The sequence below is a fragment of the Lissotriton vulgaris genome, chromosome 8, assembly GCF_964263255.1.
Source record: "Lissotriton vulgaris chromosome 8, aLisVul1.2, whole genome shotgun sequence".
Classification (NCBI taxonomy): domain Eukaryota; kingdom Metazoa; phylum Chordata; class Amphibia; order Caudata; family Salamandridae; genus Lissotriton; species Lissotriton vulgaris.
The window spans coordinates 792,576,318-792,598,127 of NC_141696.1; positions in this window are offsets into that span (position 1 = coordinate 792,576,318).

A 21,810-nucleotide genomic window follows, 5' to 3' on the forward strand; every position below is an offset into this window, starting at 1 on the left:
TTTGAGTCCAATTAGTTGGTTTGAAATCAGGTTTGATTAGTTCGTAGAGAGGTTTAACCCTTTCTCCGTAGTTTAGAACATAAGTTCTTCCAAAATTCAGGAAACCTAGAATTGATTGTAAGTTTTTCAGCGTTTTTGGAGGTTGGAGCAGCGCACATTTCTCTAGAAAATTAGCTGTCAGACTTTTGCCTTCACTTGATAACTTATAGCCTAAGAATAGGACGTTGAGGTGGGCAATTTGTGATTTTTTTTTAAACATTTTTTATTGCAGAACCAAATGCATCATTCAATATGGGATCTGTTTGTGCAGATTCATCGCCCTCTGATCTCTGCCCACATGCATTATACACAGCCATTCAGCCCACATCCCGAAGGCCGGGCGGCGTCATTTGTTTCCGTGGTGCATCTTTACATTGTCTATCAGTTATGGTCACTGTATGAGGCAATCCGCTGTCTGCTTTTCAAGTTTTTTTCCCTATCCCCCTCTACCACTGAGCGATATTCGTCCAGTTTCGTCTGGTTATATCAGGAAAACCTTCCCTCCCTCTTCCCCCCGCAAGTGTCATCGCCTACGCCTATCGCTGAGAAATACATCCATGTGGTGGTGGACAGAAGCATCTTACTATTTATTGGGTGTGTGTGTCTGGTGAGGGTACCAGCACCGTGGCAATCCCAGGTAGGCCCTCTGGTTCCTCTGGCTCCTCCTCTCCCTCCTCCTCCACTGAGCTATCCCGCAGTGCCTGCACTAACATCTCCCAAGCCATCGTTGCTTCCTGGGCTCGCTCATCCGATCTGCGACAGGCCAGTTGGTATCTGACCGTACTCTCGCCCGCCGCCCATTTTAGAAATTTGTTCAGCCATCTCCGGTGTGTCGGGCCCGTTTTTGACTTCCACCCCTTGGTCAGTTCCCTCTTAGCTAAGAGTAGGCCCATGTCAATGAATTTGCTTGATAGTTTATTTTTGGGCGTGTGTGGGAACCAGTGTAGTATACTGACCGCCTTGTTGTACTGCAAGTCCCTATCCGCCACTTCATTTAATGTGTTGCCTATCTCTCTCCAATAAGTCTGTAGGTGAGGACAGTCCCTCAGCATATACACTAGGTCCGCTCCTATCTTATTGCATCTGGGGCACGCCGCGTCCTCAACCCCGAAATATTTCGCAATTTTGCTCAGGGTGAGGTAGGCTCTGTGAATAATGTAGAAGTGAATCAATTGGAAACGCGCATTTCTAGTGCTCTTTCTAGCCCTCCGCACCAGTTGGGACCACGTGGTGTCTGGGATTTCCATCTGCAGGTCTGTTTCCCACTTGGCCTTCAGTGTCGCCAAAGGCTGTAGAGTCTCGCTCAGCATTCTTGAGTAGAGGCACGTCACTGCCTTAAAGGTACCCGCCGCCATCATAGTATACTGGCAAGCCAGTGTTGTTGTTGGTTCGATCAGTCCTTCTCCCCAATGCGCCTGAATGGCTCTCACCACCGCCGCGTGCAGTAAGTAATCCCCCCTCGGGAGGTCGTAGCACTCCTGCAGAGTCTGATACGGGGTCATTACACCGTCATCGTATAAATCCCCCACCATCTGCAACCCTGCGTCCTCCCATAACTGTAGTCTCGACCAATCTCCGCCGTGTGGGAGTGCTGTCATCATGCCCAGTGGGATTTCGGGTGCATACGGGTGCCTGACTCCCGCTCGTTTTTGCGAGCGGTTCCAGCATAATCGGAACGTCCGTTCCTCTTGGGACAGTTCTGTGAGCACTAATCTTTGCTGCAGGGTAATGTAAGCCAGCACATGACGAGGGGTGCCGTTGTCCCTCTCCTGATCCGGCCCGCGGTAAACTCTCGCAATTTCTTGCGTAAAGGTCTGTAGTTGGGCAGCCAGATAATAGAGCTCGAAATCTGGGACCGCTAGGCCACCCTCGTATTTTGAGCGGGTCAGCGTTGCTAACGCAATTCTGCGTCTGCCCTTTCCCCATAAGAAGGACGTAATCATCGATCTCAACTGCCGAAAAGTCGCCCACAGGCACCCAAATGGGGAGAGTCCTGAAGTAGTACAACAATCGCGGCAAGGCTACCATTTTCAGAAGAGATATATGACCCGCCACCGACAGAGGCAGGGTAGCCCAAAAGGACATACTGCTCTGCAGAGCGCGGATACAGCGACCTATATTACCGTCCAGCATGTCCGAGGCCTCGTGGTATATATGTACTCCCAGGTAAGTCAGGCAGCTAGGTTCCCATCTGAGCAGTGGACGGGTCGGGGGCTGCTCCTCTTCCTTCCGTAGGGGGAAGAGACAGGTTTTAGGCCAATTAACTCTTAGGCCTGACAAGTCGCCGAAGCGTGCCATAAGTCTCTCTGCACCTTCCACGGCTCCCTCTGCATCCTCCAAGAATAGGAGAATGTCATCAGCATATAGTGAGATAAAGTGCTGGGCCCCTCTGAATTCCAGTCCTTTATAATAGTCACCTCGCCTAGCCATTGCTGCCAGAGGTTCCACCGCTAGCGCAAACAGCAGGGGAGAGAGTGCATATCCCTGTCTGGTGCCCCGCCTTACCTTGTATTGGTGTGACACCAGAGTTCCGACCCTCACCCTTGCCCTTGCTGACGAGTATAATACTTTCATCCAGTTTATGTAGGCCTCACCTAGACCAAAACTCTGCATCACTCTATAGAGGTACTCCCATTCTAAGCTATCGAAGGCTTTCTCTATGTCGACAGCCAGCACTAGGGGAGCCCCTGCTTCCGGAGGCGGGTCACCTCTCAGTCTGAGCAGCCATCGGATGTTGTGCGTCTTGTTACGGGTGGGTATAAATCCGGATTGGTCCTTGTGGACCAGTTCTTGCATGTGGGTCAATAACCTGAAAGCCAGCACTGTGCTCAGAATCTTGTAATCTGTTGTTAGCATGGACAATGGTCGATAGGATGCCGGGTCGGTGCTCTCCCTTCGTGGTTTTAGTAGAGGGATCATTATAGCCTCACACATAGATTGGGGGAGTCGGCCCTTACCCCTGGCTTCATTGTACATTACTTGGAGCTTTGGGGCCAATTGTTGTAGGTATCGCCCGTAAAACTCAATAGGCAGTCCGTCTATACCTGGGGTTTTGTTACGCGCTATCCGCTTTACCGCTCCCCTTATTTCCGCCAGCTCTATTTGGCCACCTAGGGCGTCTGCTTGTTCTCGTTCCAGCCGCGGTAACTGCAGCTCACTTAAAAAAGCGTCTATCGCCTCCCCCTGATCCCCCAGCGCACTCTTATATAATACCTCATAATACGACCTGAAGCTGTCTAAAATATCCGGCTGCGTGCTGCAGATGCGGCCCCCTCCCCCCGCTAAGGCCAGGATCGGGTGATTGTTCCTAGTGGGGTTCGCTAACCAAGCTAGGAGTGTACCAGTTTTATCCCCCTCAGCATGTGACCTCGTTAGGTACGTTCTATAATCAAAACTGCAAAGGCGCTCCACCTCCACTGCTACAGCCTCCCGCGCCTCGCAGACCCTCTCCTGAAGTTTGGGCCCGTTAGGGCGCGCTAGTTCGGCTTCCCTCAGCTTGCGCTCAGCTTTTTCTAAGTCATCTAGCAGAGTCCTGCCTACCCCCGCATATTTCCCTATGCAGTGCCCTCTCACTACAGTTTTGAAGGCGTCCCACTTCACTGCCCTGGTAGAAGCGGAGCCCTCATTCTCTGCAAAGTATTTTGAGATCCTCTCTCCTAATGCCTCTCGGAAGGGTGGATCATCCAGCGTGTCCGGCCATAGCCGCCATGTCGGAATCTGCGATATTTCAGTCATCCAGTCTAATGTCAGGAGTAGAGGATTATGATCGGATATCGTGCGCGCCAGATACTCAGTCCGGGCCACCGCAGGAAGCACCGACTGGGAGATCAGGAAGGTGTCAAGGCGGACATGGAGGTCATGTAGGCTGGAGTAAAATGAATAATCCCGCTCCGCTGGGTGTTGTGTGCGCCAAGCGTCTACCAGTTCCCACTTTCCCTGCCACTCCGATCTGCTTCTCGCTAGCCTGTGTATTGGGGATGTGTGCATTGGTGGATGCGATCTGTCTAGTACAGTATATGCTATAGAATTAAAGTCCCCCCCCCCCATCAGGACCGGACCTGCGAGGTAACTAGCTAGTTCCCCGGAGAGCTTTGCAAAGAATGTTGCTTGGTCTACATTAGGTGCGTAGATACTACTGAGTACGATGTGCCTGCCTCTGAGTTTGCCCTCAACTGCCACAAATCTTCCTTCAGGGTCCGCTATGTGCCTGGTCACTTGAAAAGGGGTTCCCGCTCTTATCCATATTAGCACCCCTCTAGCAAAGGCGGAATACGTAGTGTTGAATAGGTGCCCCCTCCATCTACGCTGAAGCGCTATTCCCTCTTTCTTTGTCAGGTGAGTTTCCTGCAGGAACGCTATATGTACCCCTCTTTGAACCAGATGAGCATGAATCTTGTGCCTCCTTGCCATAGTATGCAGTCCCCTCACATTCCAAGACACACATTTTATCAATCCTGCATTAGCCATTGTCCCACAGTGTTCGGTTCAGTTCAATTGTACTTTGTCTCTAGGCAATAGGCATGACACTGTACCCACCCCCCTCAAAACTTTCCCTTCCCCCCCGTCACTGCGCCTTGAGTCACCCCAACTACTCTAGCCCCCCCCCAGAACAGGACCTAACTTCAAAAGAGTTGCTCCCATCCAAACTGTATGTGAGCAAACGTGCTCTCAAATCTTCCTATTCTGCAGTCTGCACTGCGGAGGCCTTATGGGCCCTAAGGAGCGTGAGCTAGACTCAAGAACTTCAACCACAGTCCCCATTCCCCCCGCCCCGCAATACACAGTTCAACTCACGATAAGCCAGTCTGCCAGCTGCCTGCTCAAGTGTCCAAGGTGGCAGCCCCAGTAGTCGCGATTCCAGTGAGAGTATTATGTTCAGCTCTCAGCTCCCGATGATTTCCTCCTATGTCTGTGGCGTGATCTTCGGTCCCTTCGTGCCACCAAATTCCGATAGCTCCGTCTCCGAGCCCGTCCCCTGCTCCTCCGAGGCCGAGGTTCTCCCAGATTGGGCAAGCGCCGAGCCCGAGACGTCCATTACTGCCTGCAGCGCCGCTCTCCTCTCGTCCTCTGTCTGGGATTCCGTTGGCTTCTTGTTCCCCCGTCTGCGCCCCCGGAGCTTCTGCGATTTCCTCACCGGCTGCCTCTGCCATTCTTCCTCCTCTCTGAACCGAGCCCCGTCCGTGCCCGCCTTATAGGTGTCCCACCAGGCCCATGCCTCCGCCGCTGTAGGGAAGAACAGTGACTTCTCATCCACCACTACTCGGAGTCTTGCTTGGAATAGTAGTGAGTACTGTATGCCTTCAGTTCGCAGTTCTTTTTTGATGGAGAGGAAAGAGGCACGCATCTTTTGAGTCTCGAACGTATAGTCCGGGAACAGTGTGACATTACTATTGTCCACCTGAAAGGGGCCCACCTCCCTGGCTCGCTGTAGTAGCCAGTCCCTGTCCTTATAGTGTAGCAGTTTGATGACCACTGGGCTTTTGGCCGGCACTGGGTGCGCCCGCTCTAGAGTGAAAAAGGTGGAAAGGCCCTCAGGGGCCACCGCCGTCCTCAGCCACTCGCTCAGGTAACCCACCATGTCTGAGCCCTCTTTTTTCTCCGGAAGGCCCGCCAGGCACACGTTGTTCTGTCGATTGCAGTTTTCGGCATCCTCCGCCCGCCTCTCCAGGGTCTGTATGTGGTCCAGCGCCTCTGTGAGCCGTCCCTCCATGGACTTGTGTGCTGGCACCATGTCCTTCAGTGTAACCTCCGCAGATTTGACCCGGTCCGCAAGCTTCCCATGATCTGCCCGCAGGAGCCCCAACCCCGTCGACACTTGCACAATGTCCTGGCGCAGTGCGTCTTTCGTGGCTGCAATGGCCTCCAGGATGCGGTCTTGCATTTGTTGCAGTTCCGTTGAGGTCTGTGAAACGTCCTCAGGTGTTTCCGTGGCGGGGCTTCTATTCCCCTTCGCCCCCTTGGTCTTCCCCATCTTGTTCCAAGGTGGCTGGTCTGGATCCGCAATGAGGCTCGCAGGCGTCAGGCGCCCCCCCTCCGTCGGCAATCAGGTGGGCGGTAGTGAGGCAGGTTTCAGTCCGAGTCTTGGGGCCCTACGCCTCTCAGGACCTTCCAGTGCTCCCGCACCCCTGCACACACAGGGCCTGGTCGGGATGGTCTGGTGTCGACGGCAATTGCAGATCTGCCCTAATCACACGGGCGGTCTACGTGTCCTCGCCAGTGGCCCCGCTCCGTGTTCTCCTGGTGTCGCACTCCCGGTAAGCCCCCAAGGTCCAGTGCCAGTGGCGGGGCTCGCGGGTGGCGGTGCGTCGTTTACGAGGAGGATAAACCGCCTCCAGGGGCCCTCCGCTGTCGTGATGCAGTCCCGGTCCCACTGGAAGACAGCAGGGTCCGGCGTGGAGGGGGCCCGAGGTCCGTGCAGGCTGAGAGAGTTACGTGGTAGGTTAGGCCCGCAGCGCCCTGTTAGTGCCTGAGCGCCGTCGGTGGGTGAGTCCCGCTCCGTGCCGCATTCCCTTCAGGCACCAAGCACGCCCCAAGTCGCCGCTGTGCCCCAGCCCCAGGCGTTCTGCGAAGTGTGTGGCAGGTCCGCCACCGCTGGGTCCCTCTGGCCCCTGGAATCAATGATGGCGATGAGAGGCTAGTGGGCAGTCAGGCATCGAGGAAAGGTCCTGGATGTAGTTGGGAGTACTATTGATGCCTCTCCTGTCACTGCGGGAGGTGAAGCCGGGCCAACAGGGTCCGGGTCCGTCGCAGACCCAAAGCCAGGGAGTCACGTAGGAGGGCGTTCCAGCAGGCAGGTCCGCGGTCAGGGCAGGCCGTCCCCCTCCAACCGGCCGATTCCTCAGTAATGCCTGCAGGGCGGGCTCCTCCGCGCCGAGACCCCGTCTGAGGCGCAAAAGGGGCGGCCGCCACTCGGACACAGTCAGTCAACCCCCTGGTCCCAAAAGCCGGGGGGTCCCGTAGATGTTTCTCCGCTGGGGAGGGGCCGCAGCAGACTCACCCGGAGCAGGGGGCAGTCCCGAGGTTCCGGAGTCGGGATGCACTCCTGCAGAGTCAAGCCTCCTCAGCCAGGGGAAGGCTCCATCGCAGCTCCGCCGCTGTTATCTCAGGCAGCGGGCACAGCCCGACGGACAGTCAGGGCATCGGAGCAGTCGCCATCTTACCCGGAGCCGGATCCTCACCACTTCGTCGATTTTCTGCCGTTTCACGGCGGCCACCGGGGCAGCGCTTGCCACAGAGCAGGCACTGGGGTCGCTGGCAGGGGCTCCCCTCGAGTACCAGGGGGTATCCCTGCGTCTTGGGTCGGATTATTTCAGGATTAGCAGGCAGAGGTCAGGAGCCGCTTTAGGCAGCGACCATCTCCGTCGGCTGCTAGCCACGCCTTGGGCAATTCGTGATTTCTTAAAATTGAATTTGTACCCTTCAGATGCGAACCCAAGTATTATGGTGTTCACTCTTTTCAAATGCACGTCCAAATCATCGTCTGTAAGATAGATGTCATCGATATAAAATAATGCCTCATCATCGTACATTTGTAGTAACTCTGTTACTCTGGCTGAAAATAACCCTGGGCTATTCTTGAATCCTTGGGGGAGACGGCATAATTGTCGCTGTGCCCCATAATTGAGAAAGCGGTCAAATGCCAGCTTTCAGGTGCAATGTTTTGACAGAAAAACCCATTCAAAATATCTAATGTGGTGTTATATTTTTTCCGCACAATGTTATTCATCAGTGCTGCACTATGTGCATTTTGTACTGCAAATGTTTTGCAACAGCAGTTTAAATGTCTGTAATCCAAAACTAAACAATATGAATTGTCTGGTTTGAAGACAGGAAACAAAGGATTGTTCATTGATGAGGTGCATGTTTCAATCACCCCTTGGTCTTCAAGTTGCTTTAAAATCTCCCTGACTTGGCTTGTTTTTTAGCTTCTTGCGTAACTGGATACTACCTTTGTGCAGTAGGCTGATTTTTTAACTGGATTTTATGGTGAGGAGAGTCCTCATCCCATCCCACATGATTTTTGTATAATGCTGGAGCCTGGGCCACAGCACATTTTCTGGCATAAGTGTATTTTTTATGAATTGGAATGTGATTTGAGAAGGCTGGCATACTTATCTCTTTGCCATGTTGGCACTCCCTTACAAATTCAGGTGGCCAGTCTTGTTCAGCTAGAAGAATGTCATAACCCTTTAAAAAGCTTATCCCAAAAGAGTGCTTTTATTTTTCTAGTTATGTCCCCCTCCATCCGGAGTGTTACTTCATATAACTTGTGGGGTACACTAACCCTGGTGTCGGCAGTTTCAACTTTAATACATTCATTCAAGTCCACTGTCTCCAGATGATCCATCAGGATCTTGCGCGCTATGGTGACTTCTGCTGCGCTGTCTAGCATTGTCTGAGCCCACTCCCCGTTCTTGAGTTGTGTCCTCAAGTTTCTCGGCATGTCTGATCTTTACGCTTGCTACCTTCTTGGTGAATTGAGTTTTCTTATTTTTTGGGACGTGCTGTTCTTCTTTGGACTTCACGCGTTCCTCTTTTTGTTCTGATCGTCCCCTCCTTTCGGATTTCTGCGAGGAAGTCGGAAAGGTACGAGACGAACGTGTATCAGAATCTTGATATCTATCAGGTTTTATCAAAGTATCCCTATTCCAAAGGTCATACCTTTTTTCAGAGGGCTCCAGTTGGGGAGACCTACCTCCCCATTGGGGAGATCTTCCTCTGGACTGAGAATGCTTCTCTTTAGGAAGTGTCTGTTTACTGCTTCCCCACTTCTTTTTAGGTGTAGTGAGATTATTTTTAATGAAAACTTTTTCAGGATTTTCTGTTAGTTGGGGTTTTAATGGTTTCCCACCCAAACTATCTCTTCCTAGTTCTTCATAGGATTTCTCAATAATTCTTGCAAGTTCATATGGCTGCTCTCTTATATCTGTTTCTTTTAGTTTTTGGCAGATTCACACGGATGCTGCTTCACCTTTAATGTTGGCTAATAGTATAGCCGAGACCGGTTTGAAATCTTTTAGTAATTTCATACCAAGATTTAAAGCAGGTTCTGGTCCGTATTCATTTTGAATTTGTCTTAGGACATCTGGTACTACCGCCATAGATGGAACACCATGTGTTTTTGTGTAGATTGAAGCAAAGACTGTACCCCAAGTGTCACAGTCCTCCACATGTGGTGCTATCCCCATTGGTAAACAGATTGTCAGAATTCTGTGTTTCTCATGAGGTGTACTATCAGGAAATACTGCCTCTATCTGAGTAATTTTTTGTGCTAACCAAAACGGAATTTGTTCCCTTTTGGCCAGCAATTTACCAATAACTGATTGTATAGTCTGTGGTGTGATTTTGTTTTTGTTCCCCTGGTGAGGGGTGTGCTGTGGAATCCTCACAGTAGGTTGGACTGTTAAGGTCCGCATGACATATTGAACCAATTGTCTATGTATTTTAATTAACTGTTTTAGCTGAGCTAACAGTTCTGGACCTGTCATTCTGTTAAATGTCAGGATGTGGTGTATAGCTGGCTAGTACCGGCCATGTTGCTCCTGGTCTACCTAGTGGACCGAGCCTGGTAATGTGATTTTGATGTTGTAGGGCCCCTTTAAACCAGAGCGCATGCTCTTGGTAAGTTAGTGGAATTTCAACATCCTCGAAAGGAACGTATTCCGCTGGAGGTTCCTCTGCTTTGTAGTAGTGCAACTCATGTGTTGTTGGATTTGCTTGTTGAAAAGTGATCCATGAATAAAATACTTCTGTCTGCCGATATTCATGTGCCTCTATGACAGATATAACTCTACCACCTCTGGGTGATAGGCCATTTTGTGTAAGTTTTATAGTTCTAGTTTTTCTTACATTTACCGGGATGAGTATAGCATCCGTGTTATTTTTTTGGAGACTTGTGTCGTCTAAAACTGCCTGAGCTGCTGCTGCAGCTCTCTCCCTTTTGTTGTCACTCTCTGACATTTTGTTGACCGAAAGTTTGCAGAGCAAGTTTCAAGGAAACAAAGATTAGGCGCACAATATTTTTGGAACACTGTATCCTTCAACGTTGAACAAACCAAAAACTAATACATAGGATTTTCGTCCTACTCAATTTTTGGGGATATTATCCTTTTACCCACTCCAGACGTCTAATGGAGTTTTTACCGGAAAAAGGGGTCTGTGTGAAAAGCACGACTGAGTTACTCTAGTATCTAGAATTAAATTATCACCTTACCAAATGTTGGGCGCCATGTAGTGTAGTTCCTATATTCCCAATAGACTCTGCGCATTGGAATAATATATCCTGTAGTTTAGACGTAGGACTGAGGTCAACTAGGTCTCTACCGAATACATTAAACTTAATTGTGAGTGCCAGCTAGCTCAGAGATCACTAGAAACTTTCTCAAATTCACAAGAAGGGATTAGTTTCTGACAACCACATAAACATGACAACTTTGTTTCCCAAGAATAAGAAATCAATCTTTAGAGTCGTGGAAACAATAGATAACTATTTTACTCAGTCAATCGTGCATGCATTGTTTCACCAGAGGTGTTGAGAAAATAGAGAGACAGGCGTTTTCAATAAAAGTATTTATTGAAGTCTTCTTTCTCAAGCATAAGAAATGTACTGCTACAATCGTAATACTGGTTATAAAGTAGAGAGTATATAATACGATAAGTGTTATAAAGTAGTACTGTAAAAGCAGGATATGGTTCCAAGCCATAAAACACCTAAAATACATATAATACATACAGTGATAAAATAATGACTAAAAGTACTCAACTGGTGCTTCTAAAATCCGCCTACCCCGGTGTACCTAACCTAAGTCTAGTACGAGGGAAGAAGTAAGTGAGGAGTAGCTTAAGTTTAGTATTGGTCTGCCAAGAATCTATCCAAGAATTCTCTACGGGTCTAATCAGCTCTGTACCTTGGTTTAGAATGAAGGAGGTCTTGTATCTCTCTCTCTTGGGACTCGATTTCCCAGCAACCCGCAAGGGTAGCCTGGAAACACTGGAGCTGGATTTCTCGGCAGGAAAAAAGACAGAGTCTCTCAGTGTGTCTGCTGGAGGGTCGGCTTCCTTCGGCACTTGCTGCTGCAGGGCGTTGGGCAAGTAGATAGTCGATCTGCTCCAAACCACCGTGTGTTTGTCTGGGCAAATGTAGGCATATTTATACTTTGAAGGTGCAGAGTTTGACGTATGATTGGACTTAATAAAGTCATCAAAGACTCACTTCTTCGAAAACTCCATGATTTCCTAGATACATTAGTATTCAGGCAAGGGGCACTAGCTGCTGAAGGTGGGTTTTTCTAAGAAATCGTTGTTGATTCTCGGAACTTAGTGGAAGTAGCCATTTGGGCTGCATAGGCTTGGTCTAAATATGGTAATGATTTCTATGCCTATATAAGTATCGGGTAATTTATACCTATATAAGGGCATAAATCGGGAAAATTACACTAGGGTCCTAGATTCATTTACAACACCCTATATTATTCAACATCTACCTAATCCCCTTACCAACATTAAATCATACAACCTCACCTGTTACAGTTATGCAAATGACACCCAAACCATTTTAAAAGTGCATAGTCCTGAAGATCTCTACAATTCTCAACTTGGTGACTGCCTCTGTGCCATTTATGGGAGGTGAATAACCATCTAAATCTCAATACAGCAAAGACAGAGATTATGACCTGTGGGCAATGGCAAAAGTACTATCCTACCGCCATGTGGCCTAAGGAACCTGAAGCCCTTCCAACAACATCAAGAGAAATAACAAACCTAGGAGTAACCATGAATTCAGAACAGTCCTTAATGCTGCATGTTCATAATGTCACAAACAGTGCCTTTTACACAATGAAAACACTTGAAGACATCTTCCCATACCTTGCATATCAGCATAAACTCTGTGTGTTGTTTTGCTGTGCTGGTCTACTGCTTGCTGCTGCAGTCTTGGGCAGTGAAAGGACTGACTTTGCTTTCTACATACTGCTTGCCAAGGTTTTCCAAGGGTGTCCTGTGTGCTTGCCTCCTGTTAAGAAGTCTCAGAGCCATCAAATACTTAATCTGCAGCCCCTGAACTCCTCTGCTGGGAGTTCTGACTTGCCAAGTGGTGCCAATTTCAGGTCTGGACCCTTGGAGGTGTTTTTATGTTGCAAAGGACTAAGAAAATCCACGTATCAACCTCCAGTTCAGTTTTTTTCTGATGCAGCACCGCAGTGCGGTTGAAAAACGAATGCATTACTGCGGTGTGGCTGAAGAATCGATGCAGCGCCAGCCATGAGCTGAAAGACCGCTGCAGCCAGAGTCCAGAGCACCATGTCACCTACGTCCATGATACCTTCTCCGACTCTGACGCAGGCCCTGCTGTGTACCTGAAGAAATCGATGCATCACCTGCTTTGCGGCTGGGAAATTGACTCACTGCCAGTTCCTCCACACCGATTCAGGTTATCTGGATTTTTAACGCATTGCCCCTGTGCGCTACATTCATCGATGTTGCCCAGCAGTAAGGAACTTAGGCTGCTTGTCTGTAAATCAACTAATTTGAGATGGAGCTTCATCCAGCCCCATAAAGCCATTTGCACAGCATCATGCCGCCCCTGGCGTGCATGTTATTTCGAAGGTTATTTAACCATTTATCAGTAGTAATCCAAAAGTATTCTCTAGTATATAACTTCTCTTCTATCATTTTCATCTTATTTTTTTCAAATCCACAAAACCGATTAACATGCCAATTTTCAGTTTTCTTATATTCTAACTGTGCCGATCCTGGCCTCTTGTAAGAATATGAATGATGCATTGTTCATCACAGGCAGTTTTTATTTCATCATAAAACCCAATGCATTTCGGGCCTTTTGAGGCCCTTCTTCGGGGGTCACTACAATTAATAATAGACAAAAATCAACACATCACCTCCCCTCACAGTAGGGAACTGATGCATGGCCTTCCCTGCACTGCAGTAAGGAACCAACCGGTCACCTCCCCTGGCAGTAAGGAACCAACGCATCAACTCCCTTAGAGTAAGGAAGCGGCGCATTGCTTTGCTTTTCCGGCGTCTCACCTAACCTGCGCCTGTTTTCGTCTTTGATTTTGACGCATCCCAGGTACTTTGTGATAAAAGTGACACATCCATAGTTTCCTATGGACTGAAATAATTTGAACCTTCTAAAAGTGATATCTTTATTTCTGCATGCAGGGTTTTTGTCGTTTTGGTCTTGTTTATTTAGATAAATGTTGGTTATTTTTCTAAACTGGTGTGTTGTTATTTTTCTAAACTGGTGTGTTGTCATTTTGTAGTGTTTTTACTATGTGTGTATGTACAAATGCTTTACACATTACCATTGAGAGAAGTCTGACTGCTCATGCCAAGCTACCCTTGAGCAGGGCTGTCCTTGGGTGTGCAATCCCCTTACCCGGACTAGGAGGAAGGGTCACTACTTGGACAAGGTGGAAACCACTAACAACCATAGACTCCCATCTATACTGCCATTATCTAACACAAAACCAGAGTTGCTCAAAAAAAAAAGTAAATTACTATAAAATGAGAGATTAAATAGAATCTGATCGCACAACCAACATTTTAAACTTTTGAAAGGCCAAAAAGTAAAAAAAAGGTAATATATTCTTTGGAATGCCTGATCAAAGACGACAACATATCCTAGGTTATCCACTGTGTAGTTTAGGTTGGTATTCTGCCAGTCATTTTAATAAGACACAAACTGTGCTTTCGCAAGGCTGTGACTGCATTCTTATTCATTGGATATGGTGTTTAGAAAAAGCAAGAATGAAGCACATATCAACATATTGGCATTGGGATGTATTCAAATCTGCACAATGTTGGACTCAAACTCAAAGCATCTTCCCAATGCTGCCTCCTAGCACTCAGACATCTAATGTAGATATCTTCTAGAATGATGTCCTATCTCTTGATGTCCCTGCCAATAAGTGGGCCTCAGGAACATTCTTTCACTGCACTAAACACTTGTGTTCCTTTTAAAGCCACTCGGAATGCACATCTGTGTGATGACGCCTTTAGTTTGAGTAGAGTACAAAGATAAATATTCATGTGGAACCCACTGTTTTGACCAGCATTTCATGTTTCATTCCATGTGCATTTATATTCTATTGTTAAAACCCCTCATGCTCCCTGTCATGAGTTTTTGTGTAACAACCACATGTGAGTTTTACTCCCATACACATATGTCTATTGTCACCTATGACCTTTGTGCATACTGCATATTTCTCCGTGGGTAAAGGATTTCCGTTTGATCTTTATCCTTCCCCCCCAAGCCCTGCACATCCTCTGAAAACTGCACATGCGGCGTGGTGCTCCATTAACAGCCATGATATTATTTTAAAATCAAAAATAGAACACAATTTCGCTTGTAAAACTGCCCACTACATCTTAAAGTAATTTAACAACAAAAAAGTGTCAACAAATTTTTACATAAGCAACCCAGCTATAGTTATTTCCCATGATCAGCAGATTCATTAAATCCTCCAATATTTCATTTCTTCAGATATTGCAGATGATAATAAAAAAAAAATAAGAACATAGCCAAATAGGAAACAACATGGTTTTTGACCTGTGGTCTGGGGACGCCCTAGGAAACGTGACTTCTACTCAGGGGTTTGTGACTGCTTACAAAATTAAATATTAACAGATGAATGAACTGCACACAAATAAAGAAGCAAAATGTAAAATTGGAACTTTTAAAATGTTCTGCAAATGTGAAAGCATTTGTAATCGGAGGTTAAAAATTAAGTAGGTATCCTCAGCTTGATTTGGGAGAGCAGTGCAAATGGATCAAACAGATATAGCATGGCATTAGGTGGCCTCAATTAAATTTTCTAAAAACTACAACTTTACTAATAAAGGTATAATGTAGATTTTTTTATATTTAATAAATAAATAAAATATTTCATAATTGTTGTACTTGTGAGATGAATGCTTTTTTTGCATATTTATGTGTATTATTTTGAATTTCAAATTATCGAAATTACTTAGGCCAAGTCCAATTATGACTAAGTTGGGGTCTCCACATTCCAGTAAGGATTCAGTGGAGGTCCACGGATTCCAGTAACGATTAAGTGGGGGTCCACAAAAATCTAAAGGTTAAGAATCACTGTTTTAGGGCATTTGCAAACAATATATTTGAGTTCTAGCCACACATTCTACATTAGCACTTTTGCTTCCTTTTGCCTCTTCCCGATCTAACCACAAATGCCCACCACACCAAGCATGTGTAGTTAGGTAAAACTACATTTTATACAAATTTGTAACTGCTCATGCCTTACAATGTCTGCAAAATATTTTAATATCTTCAGTGCTTGGGGAACCTAACCTATGTCACAAGAGAGGTGTTTTTTGTATTTTTACTAAAGATTAGGGTCTGACTGGTCTATAGGACAGACAGTGCGTGATACGAAGATCCACAAAGTCAGTGCGTGAGCCAGTTTGTTGGGCTGTTTGTTGGCCAGCTGTATTGCCTTGTAGGCCGATTTTTACAGTTGATGTTTCTGATATTGCCACAAACATTGCCTGCAGCAAGCACAAATACAATCATTTCCACATATGTTACAAAAACCTCTATATGGTGGCTTTAAAAGTACAAACCGGACCCAATGTGCAAATGTGTGTCACTTTTTAGTGGACTTATTTGCTAATGGGACCAATTTTCTGGCCCAGACCGACCCTTCCCATCGTTTGACCAAAAGTTGTAGCCCGAACTTGTTACATCTTTGCTTAAAAGAGTACCCTGGACATTGAGGTGAACGTTAAGCCTCTTTTTTCAGCACCACGGAGTCTGAAATTTGTCTTGGCAGGTTTTAACCGGGTGGGTAATTGGTCCAAGGCTGGTTGGATTCTTAGGCGAAGATGCATAAACTTGAGTTTCATGTGAAATGGGAATCCAAGGTCCAAGTACGCCTGCAGTTTTAAAGACTTGCAAGAACTAATGATTTGCCAAGCATGTGTTCACTTCACCAAGATCACTTCATCTGCATGCTTGGAAAGAATTGTGGTAGGTTTATTGAGTTTTTTAAAACTATCCAATTGAGGCCCTGGTGATCCATAGGTCAGAGGCTTGCAACAACTGCAGGGCATCGCGACTGAATATTGATTTTGAGTCCGGCATATTTATTTCAGGCACGTGCAGCTAATGTGCTGTCCTCTGCCAATCTGAGTCTATGGCACATTGTATTTTGTAATAACAACATATGAATAGCGGTGGGTCAAAGCAAAGAGAAGGGAAATGACTGACTCTGCAACTGACATACCTGGTTACCAGGGGTACTTCATTCAGGTTTGAAGAAAATACCCATCAGTATTCGACCTGTGCCACCCTTATCATCATATGGGTTCCTCCATACCACGAAGGAAGATAGTCTACGATAGTTGTTTTTTGTGAGTAGACTCAAATGCAACCCTGTGATGTATAGACAGATAGTTGGGGCAGCAGGAGATTACTGTTAAGCAGTGCATGTGAAACAAAATGTGATAATAAACAAAAAAAGTGTTGTTAAAATTAGATAGACAGGAGGCAAGAAGCTTTAATAGGCACCCCACTGCTTCTAAGTCAATAAAAAGTAGTGCGAGTCTAGTAGTTTTATCTAATAGCTACTAGTAAATTCTTAACTGGTCAACATGTTTCTGCAGATTTCACAGACCCAAATGGTATCTACTGCATTCTTCAGGACCGGCGACGCTACTGCTTATAATACATAACTGTGAAACTCATAATGAAAAGTTATCACCTGGGTAAGTATGAACATCATTCTCCCAGCAATTAGTATGGGAGAGGAAGGCTCCACCTCACCTGGCTATGGCTCAGGTAGTTGAAGCACCGCTCTGGCCGTCGGTACTCCCGGCATTCCTCCGAGCCAAATGATTGTTTTATAAAGGTTAACTCTAGACGCAGTTGTGCCTACGATGTATAATTTGGGAGTCTATAGACTGTCCAATAGGATTTTGCAATTAGCAGTTCAAACAGCCTTGCCAACTTCTTTCCTTACATTATTTTGCAAGCATAGGTAATGGACTGGAGCAACTTTGCCGCCATGGCCTTCTGAAAAGGCATTCAAAATTGGGCCTTGGAAAGGTCTTAAAAGGGTGCAAAAGCCTGAAGTTAAGGAGGAGACTTTGGATTTCATATTGTCCATGTTTTCATTCTAAAGTCATGAGGTAAACGTTTCATTATTATTGGTTCTACGCTTGTATTCGTCCAGGCCACCTTAGCATAATAGAATTGTATAATAATATGGTCTTATTAGAGTCCGGGATACTTAGAAGCTGAAAAATAGTGGAAGGATTTCTCCATTGTCCTACTTTAGCCTACAGCCTTAAAAAAAGTCCTGTTTGTAAAAGGATGAAACATTTCTCAAACTCTATTTTAAGGGGCATGAGGATTCCCAACACTTGGCTCACTGCTGAGATGATTCAGATCTGGAAGAAGGGTCAGCATAGTGTTCCATGCAGTTATCGGACGATCAGCCTAATAGATGCTGAGCTGAAGATTTTCTGCAGGCAAGTGCCAATGCACCTTTTGGAGTGGGTCAAGGAGACTAATGTAATATCGGAGTTCCAAGCAGGGTTCAGAAATGGCATTAGCATGGTTGATCAGATTTTCTCTTTTAATTGCATTTTTTAGAACACAGTAGCAATCAACAGGGGTGACTTAGTGTTGCCTTTGTCGATTTGAGTGCAGCCTTCGATCTAGTCCTAAGAGTAACGCTGTGGACAATCCTTGACAAGACGGGCATTCCTCCCAACCTATTGGCAATTCTTATTAGATTCCACGACAAAATCTATGCGAGGTTTAGGTGGGGGGAGCATGGGCAACCCACTGATCCCGTAGGAGTATCGTAGAGGGTGAGGCAGGATGTGTTTTGGCCTCCACTTTGTTCTCACTATATATAAACAATGTAGCGGATTGGTTGGAGCGGTACGGCTATGACTCCCCTAAAGTAGTAGGGGGGGGGAGAGTACCTGCTTTATTTTTTGCGAAGGATACTCCGCTGATTTCAAAATCACTACAGCAGCTATTGAATTACTTTATCAATGTCTGTGCTGAGCGTGGGTTAGAGCTAAATATCTCAAAAACTAAATTTATGATATCCAACCCTTAAAAAAGCAACAACCTAAAATGTAAACTATATGCTAATAATGATTCCTTTGAACATGTTTTTAACTTTGACTATTTAGATCTAAGATTAACACCAAACCAGGATTGGACTATGCGGGTACAGAAATCTCATTGCTCTTCATTACATTATATCTCTAGATTAGTAAATATATTTAAAGCAACTCATTCAAGAAGCTCTGCCCCGACCATAGAGATCTATAATGTAAAAGCACTGTGAGCTGTCATGTATGACTTTGAGGTTTGGGGATATGCAAATTGCAACATACTAACTGTAGCAGAAAGCTCCCAAAGAGCTTCCCCCCCCCCACCCTGCTTCTCGATGTGGCCTTTAGGAAGATCTCTTTTAAAGTTGAGTACAGAACATTGTTATATTGGCATAAACGTTGGACTTCTACTGCTCTAAGAACCGACCGATACCCTCTAAGTGATCTCCTGATTATATCGGATTTTTAAAGAATACCTTAGCTAATGCATGTTAGGTCTGTATTAAGGAAATTCGGGTTAGAGAGGCTTTGGATATGCCCCGACGAATCAACTGGTATGCCTAAAATGGTTATAAAGTCACTATACTGGGAGCATGCATCCATTGAAAATTTTAGCGGAAGTAGAGGCACTTTAACTCTAGAATTAATTAATTTTAAACCGTATCCTGTTTATGAAAAGACAATTGATGAAATCTCACCACCTCTGACTCGCAAATTAAATCTGCCATTCAGATACCAGTCCCTCCCTACTTGCGATATCTGTAGCAAGTGGGCCCACACACACACACTTTGAGGCAGATGAGTGTCCAGCTTGTAGAGGATTCCCAGAGACTGTGCCCCATATCCTTTTTTTCTGCACTGAGTAAAAAATAGTTCTTTCCTCTGTGTAGAAATCTGGGGACTAGGGAGCATGTGGAGGCTCTTAAAATACTAAGGACCAACAGTTCCAGGTTGGTGATCTTTGTCATATTGAGATTTCTCACATCCGCCTGGGTATGGTGATCCAAGTGCATCCAAGCAAGTGAGCAGGGGTTGATATAGCACTGTGTACTCTTGTGTGAGCATTGATGTACCCCTCTCGCATTCGTCTGGACCTGTGATTGTTTTTTAGCCCTTGCCTCTAAGAGTTTTAATAGCTATGTTTTAATTCTAAATGGCATTTTACTGCACTCTGTATTCCAGACATTTGTCTTGAAGCAGATTGTGAAATGTACACTTTATTTGCTCATTGACTTATTGCTATTTTTTACGTCATTAGGGTAAAAGTGCTGTAAGTTGGGGTTCATTTATTGTTTTTAAGAGAAAATTGCACTTTTTATTATTATTATTAAAAAATATTTGTATGGCGCCCAAACTACCCGGAGGCCTCGTAGCGATTCAGGGACTTTACTGAAGAATTTGCACAAGAGGCCACACTGATAGCCAACTCTGACTTTATAACACAGTTTTATGGGATTGTATAGTTTTTCTTGTCTAGTCATTTTATGAAACTGGTGTGTTGCCCTGTATAAACAGATTTTAATCTAATTTTGTAGTGCATTAGACTAGTTCTGATTTTTTTTTGTAAGTAGTTTTTATTGCAGGTTTACAGTACATCCGATATTTCAATAAATCTATTGCATCTCCGGTTCCTCATCGTCCTCTCTGCTGCTTTGTTCTGTACACAGCCATTTAGCTCACAAACCGGAGGTCGGGCGGCGTCTAGCAGGAGGGTATTACAAACGCCTGTATTCTCAGCAATCATGGTCCTTTTACATAAAAGTGTGTACTCCTGCTTTTATAAGTTTTCCCCCCTTATCTCCTTTCGGAGTTCCCTTAAACTAAACACACCTCCAAGTCCCTCCTCCCGCCCCCCTCTGTTCCCACCACCCGCGTAGGAATGCTCTTTTATGACTGGTTTTATGGGTATTTTCAGGAGGTAATGTTTGTCTAGGTGTGTGATGTGCCTGGTGTGTCTTGGGAGCGGTCTCTGTTTGTAATCGGGGCCTCTTAGTCCTCTTGCAGTGTACTATCCCTCAGGCCCTGCACCATCATTTCCCATGCTGCTGCTGTATCCAATGCCCTAACATCTGGTTTCCTACAAGCTGTTTGGTATCGGATCGTGCTTTCACAAGCAGTCCATTTCAGGAACTCATTGACCCATCTTCTGTGCGTGGGGCCTACTCTCGCTTTCCATAATCTTGTAATTTCTCTTTTGGCCAGTATCAATCCCATGTCTATAAATTTGCTGGTGGTTTTATTTTTAGGCGTGTGTGGGAACCAGTGCAGTATGCAGACCGCCATATCAAAATGTACAGTTCTGTCCGTGACCTCGTTGAGCGTTTTGCCAATCGTCCCCCAATAGTCCCGTAGGTCTGGGCAGGACCATAACATATGGTCCAGCTCCGCTCCCTCTAAGGTGCATCATGGGCACCCCGCCTTGGGCGCCCCAAAGATGTAAAAGTGAATCTGTTGAAATCGCGCATTCCTCGTACTCTTTCGAGCCAGCCGCACTAATTGAGCCCAAGTTGTTTCCGGGATTTCCTTGTCTAGGTTTGCCTCCCACTTGGCTTTTAGCGCCGTAAGTGGCGGAAGATTCTCCCGTAGCATTCTGGAGTATAAGCATGTTACAGCCTTATAGGTCCCAGCCGCCACCATTGTATATTGACAGTCCATGGTTGTGATTGGCTCCGCAAGGCCCCCCTTCCAGTGTGCCTGTATGGCCCCCGTCACCGCTGCGTGTAAATGGTAGCCTCTTCGCGGAAGGTCATATCGCTCCTGCAGATCCTGGTAAGGTATGAGTGCCCCATCCTCGTGGAGGGCGCCAATCACTGGTAGCCCCGCATCCTCCCAGAGCTGTAATTGCGACCAATCTCCCCGTGGGGGAGTACAGTCACCATCCCGAGCGGGATCTCTGGGGCATATGGGTGTTGCGTGCCCGCTCGGCGCTGGGAGCGGTTCCTGCAGAGTCTGAACGTTTGCTCTTCAAGTGTTAAGTCTTTAAGGGCAATCCTCTGTTGTAAGGTTATATACGCTAGTACATGTCGCGGCGTCCCCCGTCTCTTTCTTGCTCTGGGCCTCGGAATACTCTCGACACTTCTTGTGTGAAGAGTTGCAGTTGTGCTGCGAGATAGTAGAGCTCGAAGTCCGGGACCACTAAGCAACCCTCGTCCTTCGGGCGGGTGAGCGTCGAGAGTCCTACTCTGCATCTTCCCGAGTTCCATATAAATGAAGTTAGCTGCGACCTTAATCTACGAAACACGAAGCAGGGCACCCACACAGTTAGGGTGCGAAAATAATAAAGAAGTCGCGTCAGGGTGATAATTTTTGTAAGGAAATGCGGCCTGTCACAGAGAGCGGGAGTGTGGCCCAAAAGTCCATGTTTCCCCTCAACGTCCATAGACATCTGCCCACGTTGCCCTCTAGCATATCTGTTGCCATGTAATATATATAGACACCCAAATATTTCAGGCAGGTGGGTTCCCACTGGAGTTGTGGACGGGCCGTGTCGTACCTCGGCGCAGTGGGAATAAGCACGTCTTGGACCAATTAACATTCAAGCCCCACAGCTCTCCAAACCGCGCGAGTAGCCTCTCCGCCCCTTTCAGTGCTTCCTTCGCGTTCTCTAAGAATAATTGTAAGTCATCCGCATATAGGGAGATGTATTGTAGGCCTCCCCTGCTG